Raw genomic sequence first — 6,136 nt, forward strand, 5'->3', positions numbered from 1 at the left:
TGAAAATGATTGTTATTATTATTACACATTTTATTATACAAAAACAACTACATTTAATTATTATTTAAATTATGTATGAGCAAAATAATTTTGTTGCTATATTACTGTAATCAAAATGAGATTTCACATCTGGAATGTTTTTGACTGGTATATTGCGATTTATCCAAATAGTACTCTTTGTAAAGTTTAAATGACATGTTCATATTTTCTTGCTCCATTTTACTTAATTAGAAAATGATTCTTAATTTGAATGTCAAGTGTCAATACATTTGATTTTGCATTATCTGATTAGCCTGAGAAGGATTAACTAAACAAGAAACAGCCATGATGATGACAAACACACTGACGTCACACACAGAGAGCTAACAGGTCGCTAGGTAGCTTCCAACATGTGGGGCATGGCCTGTCACATCTCAATTCCATCCCTACAATCTTAAAAATAAAGATTCTTTATTGGCATGGTTCCATCATTAATCTTTAACATTCATTGAACCCTTCCTCTGCACAAAATGTTCTTTATAGTGGAAAAAGGCTCTTTAGATTATGAAATGTTCTTCACACTTAGAAAAAAAAATGGTTATTTCAAGAACTGTTCACTGAAGGGGTCGAGGAACCAAAAATGTTTCTTCAATGGTATCACTGTGAGAAACAACAACAAAAAAACTTTCAAACCTTTATTTTTAAGACTGTATCATTATAATTTCACCTTTCAGTAGTCCTAAAAAAGTGGCTCATGACCCAGTCAGTTATTTTTGTGATAGTGACCATCTGACTGTACATCACTAATATGTATTTTAGCAAAACTAGAGCGCTGTATTAACCAATCAGCATCCAGAACTGGAACTCTCTTATTTGATAACAAGGTGTACATGTCTATAACTGGAGTCATCTAGAAGCTGATTTTGTATTCTGGTCTACTAGTATTGACTAGTAAACAGCAATTGAATTCAGCTTATAAATGTCATGGATGGAACAACATCATACTTCCTTTACCTTAACCCATTGCGAACTTTACGGAGACAACAGTCTTTTGTGGTTGTTTTTGTGTAGCAACACTTTGTGATGTTACACTTTTGTCATTGCTCTATTGAAAACCAGATGTGGGTGCTCTGTGGAAAAAATAAAGGTTATAAATAAATGAACACATGAATGTTTTAAGCTGATCATAGATCAGGCCTGAAATGCAGTCTTTCCTCAAGCTTTTAGCTAACAGATGGGCAGCAGAGAGAGAGAGCGAGAGAGAGAGGTCTAGCAGATGACAGAGTCTCATTCATCAAGCTCCTTTTGTAACCCAGAGTGCCATACCTCCAACACCCACATACTCCAAGACACAGTCACCAACAGCAGCTCTCTATGATGAGGTAGAGGAGGGTGTCTCTCTGTCAGATAGAGGGTGTAGGTGGACTCCTGAGACCGCAGGCCTTATTACTGTAGATGTAGTCTGGAGACGCTACCTTCCTCTATATCTGATGGACGTCAGATCAGACATTTTCTGTTTGTGTTTCCAGTAACCCTGGAGTAGACACCGTTTGACTCACTGAACATTCAGTCATGCTGAGAGTCCCTCATCCTGCTGAGTCATTCGCACACAAACACAAAGCCTTATATATCAGGGGATGAGGACAAATAGAAATTAGAGATACATGCACGTACATCCTGGATGGCCACGGAATGAGCCAAATTTACACACGCAGACTGGTTTCCCAGAAGTCACTGCATTGAGTTCTTTACGTCTTGACTTCTTGTATGAGTGGGAACTCTTTGGACTCGTACAATATATGATATTCACAAACCTCATCTTCAGTACAGGGTGAAAATCAATGGCGGTCCTAGTACTGAGCCTTGCAGTTCTCCATACAAAACTTGTGATCAATATGATACCTCTTCATTAACTGCTACAGATTGATAATGGTCAGCTAGGTACGAATTGAACCATGCCTATGCAGTCCTAGTAATTCCAACATAATTTTTGAGCCTATCCAAGAGAATGTTGTGGTCGATAGTATCAAAGGCAGCAGTATCTAAGGTCCAGTAACACTAGAGCTACTCTGGATGCATTCAGCAAACGCTGACTCCCCATGGCAATGTACTCAAAGTGAATGACGCAGACCATTACATTGTCACCCTATTGGGTGTTTAAATAGGATGCATTCTGGCATGCAGAAAATACTGGCCCAGGAGTAGCCATTTCTGCTCCTGGAGGGATACCATCCTGGAGAGTTTACTTCCAACTCTAATCAAACACTTAAACCAACTAATCAAGGTGTTCAAGATTACTAGAAAATTACAGGCAAGTTTGATGGATCTGGGTTGGAACTGAAGCCTGCAGGAAGGTAGTTCTACAGGAGCAGGGTTGGAAACCCCTGAGCTAGACCGAGCATCTTGGAATGAAGAGAATGCAGGCATCTCAAGAAATGCTTTGTGTTCTGAAGATAAATTCATCAGTTCTTGTGGCGATATGCTAAAGAACAGCTTGAGACCCAATCCAGCTGTTCCATTGATTGTTGGGATACTAACATCACATGGGTAATTTTACAAAATCAACATTTTTGCAAGGAGCAATGTGCCTCAGTGGGGGTAGCACTATGACCTCACAGCAAGAATGTCCCAGCTTCATTCAGTTTTCCACATAATCCAAAGACTTGCAGGTCAGGTGAATTGGAAACACTAAATTGTCAGTAGGTGTGAATATGTATGCGTGCATGTCTGGGTTTAAGGCCTGGCAATACTTCAGTTTCCATGTTCCGCTACATCTCCAAAAGAGTATTCTCTATTGACCACGAGCGCTGATGGATTCGTTCAGTGTATTGACACTACCTATTAGACCTTTTGTTTTTGGGCACCCAAATTACTCGCATGTGTTGTTGTCCTGGGCATCAGTGGACTGTGGTGATGATGATAAATTCCATCACACCTAATGTCCTCAAGCGTCAGTGGAATGTGAATAATGAAAGTATACTTTAGCTTTAGCCTTTAGCCATGCAATGGATTGGCCATCCATCCAGGGATTTTTTTTTTTCCCTGCCTTGACCCGACAGGCTTCCGCATCCTTAGAACCTTACAGAGGACATGTGGTGTAAAGAATGGATGAATGGACATTTTTACCAGTAATTGTTCCAAATGGATTTCCATTCCAATGCTGAAATATTTTTACCAAATTTTGCTTCCACTTTATTGACTCTCATTAGGTAGCCTTGTGTTTATAGCTCACAAGGTCCGTGGTTGAGTATTCTGAAGTGACGTAATGCTTAATGTGTAGACAGACTCAGTTTTAGATGCCTGTGGCTTACACTGTAGATGGTGTGTTACACAGTGTGTTACAATTTGTGTGTGTATGTATATGTTTAATTAGTTAATTAGGCATTTGTTTAGTATATATTAGTGTGTGTGTGTGTGACAGAGGCATAAATACTAATTCCCTTTGAAGATTTTTCTGGTCAAGAATCACCCGCTTAAACAGGAAGGGTCTGTCTGGATGATTTGTTCAACAAAGACCACAGTTTGATCTTGTTTTTTCTGTGTGTGATTTTTAAAGGGCGATAAATCTAAAATCGACGAAACCACAGTGGTATCTCATTCAAATCGCGGTGCAGCGGTCTCCACAAATAGTTAAACAGACAGCAGCAAAGGAATGATTGGAAATGTGTGTTGACTTTGCGGTCAGAATATACTTCCATCTGAAAGTAATAAGCACAGATTGTTTAATGGACTTAACTCTGAATCAGGATTCGGCAGTTCTTCAGGATTGCACGTTTTCTTGCTACTATCTGCCTTAAACTACTGAAACGTATGATGGCTCCAACCACATGACCTTATATCCTTGAATTGTAGTTTCTACAGACCATGACTCCCAAAAGCTGCCTTAATCCAACCAATCAAATTAGAGCTTGCCATTTTAATAAAGCTCTGGTCTGTGCAACATGTATCACGCAGCTCATGAACGGTCTGTGGGCGTGCTGCCTGAAGCCGAGACATAAATACGGTGCCATACCTGCGTTTTAGCTTGTGTGTGGCGGCATCATTCATTGGTTGTTTTGATTGATCGCTGACAGGTCCAAGGCGGATTTTCCTCTGAACTAGTTTTCCTTCCAGCCCCACGTGCTGCATGGCAAACAGATCCCCTCTCCTCTCTTCATGTGGTGAGACCACCATAAACAGGACAGACCAGTATCCGCTTCCATTCAGCACTGGGCAGGAACTGGCCTCTCATAGATCACAGAGTGCCACTGACGGCCAGCGTGGAGTCTTTGATTAGAGTCTGAAGTCATTTCGAGCAATCCCAGAGGCAGTTTACACAATCTATTCAAAAGAGATGTGCTCCATCACAGTATTTGGTGCCGCATTTATACATCTGCCCTACAAAAACCCTAAAAAGTGTCTTTGCAATCCGTGGGTGTCTGAGCTCAATGGTCTCCTGTGTGAACAACGGAGTTGAGTTGTATTCATCAATCGAAATTCTGCTGCATATCTGTAGCTAACAAGGCCAAAGAGGAAATGGCATTTCAGTTTGATCGCCCCATGTAAAAGACAGACCTTTTCCCACTCAGACTTTGCTTTTACGGCCTCTTCTTTTCAGAAACATTTATTATTATTGCTCATATTTAGTGTCAGTGATTTGAACAAACCCTTACAGATATATAGTTAACCCAAAAATAAAAACTGTCATTTACTCACCCTCACACCATTCCAAACTCATATGACTTACCTGCTTATATACCTTTTATAATTTTTTTTTTTTTTGTAGTTTGTTTTGGTTTTATTTTGTGTTGTCTGTATAATGGAAGTCAATATAGTTTAATATTATGTTTTGTACTCCCTTGCCTTTTATTGTATGAACTTAGTAAAAAATTTCTTTCAAGTTTCATACAGGTTTGGATGTACATGAGGGTGAGTAAATGATGTCAGGAATTAAGTTATTAGTGAACTGTCCCTTTAACAAAATATTAAAATTAGGTCACTTGGCAACCATTCAGAACCACATGCTAAAAAACACTTTGAACACCTTAGCAACAACATACTGTAGCAACACCCTAGCATCATGGTGGCGAATTTTTCACTGGCAAACTCCGCTCGTATTGTCTTGAGAATGTTTTAAGAATTTTAAGGCCACAGTAGATGTGGATTTGTTTGTGAGCACACACATACAGTAAGCAGCTTGAATAATTGTGCTGCGTGTAGGTTTGCGAGCCGAGCAGCTGTATTTCCCAGCACTTTCGATGGCGGCCCACTCCTCCTGGAGTCTTGTAATGTGATTAAAGGCTATTAATCATCAAAGCGTCTCTCGCGGGACCCCTGACTCACGGGCCGGGGGAAGAGCAGGGGCGGGACGTGTCAAGAAAGCTTTCAGCCGACACTCGCTCGCTCACACAACGATCGCAGAAGATCAGGGTCACCTGCTACCCACAGACCCACGAGTGTTATCTCTCTGCCGTAGCATAGGATGAGTTTGGTTTTCCTGTATGAGCGGGAGTGAAGAATATCCCTTGTTTGAAAAAGTCAAGTTCTTCATTTAGCATAAAGTGATTTTCATATACAAATCAAACCCAAAAATGGGCTCAGATATGCAGCCATTTTTTATTGTAGGTTGGTCAGGGCTGGGTCCTGTCAGAATCGTCATATGTAGACCATCACAGTGTCATAATTGTCATTGGGAAACCTGAAGGTTTTATTGAGTTTCCAACTTAATACAAGGGCATGGCTTTGAGTTTTAGAGGCGTGTCTGTTATGAATCATGTCAGATACTTGGTGGTATTGATCATATGCAGCTGTATTTGTAAATGTTAATTGATTATACACTTTTTATGAGATAGTTCTAAAGATTTCCAGAAAATACTATTAATTTAGCTAAATTATGAGATTATATTGTACTGCAAAACTACTTTTCCCAACATTCCCTGTTACTGCATGAAGATAAGATGCATTAAAAGACCAGTTGCACCACTAATGCACATTAATTCACGAAGTAGCTTTGTGTTGTGGTGTAAAGCGACAGAAACCAGGAGCAAGTCTTGAATGCAATTTAACGTTTTCTGAATACTCTAATTGGAAAGGTGAAAAACTCAAGTTTCCAGGTAAAAAAAAAAAAAGTTTTTAATTTTAATGCTGGAAATGTGTGACCTTTCTTTCCCTTTGTTTT

General features: G+C 39.7%; 1 protein-coding gene across 1 annotated transcript in view; it reads left to right on the plus strand.

Moving 5' to 3' along the window:
* LOC109072874 (bridging integrator 3-like) overlaps positions 1–6,136 on the plus strand; it is a 51,542-nt gene that overhangs the window by 43,710 nt on the left and 1,696 nt on the right. The gene's annotated exons all lie outside the window — the stretch shown is intronic.

The sequence above is a fragment of the Cyprinus carpio genome, chromosome A8, assembly GCF_018340385.1.
Source record: "Cyprinus carpio isolate SPL01 chromosome A8, ASM1834038v1, whole genome shotgun sequence".
Classification (NCBI taxonomy): Eukaryota; Metazoa; Chordata; class Actinopteri; order Cypriniformes; family Cyprinidae; genus Cyprinus; species Cyprinus carpio.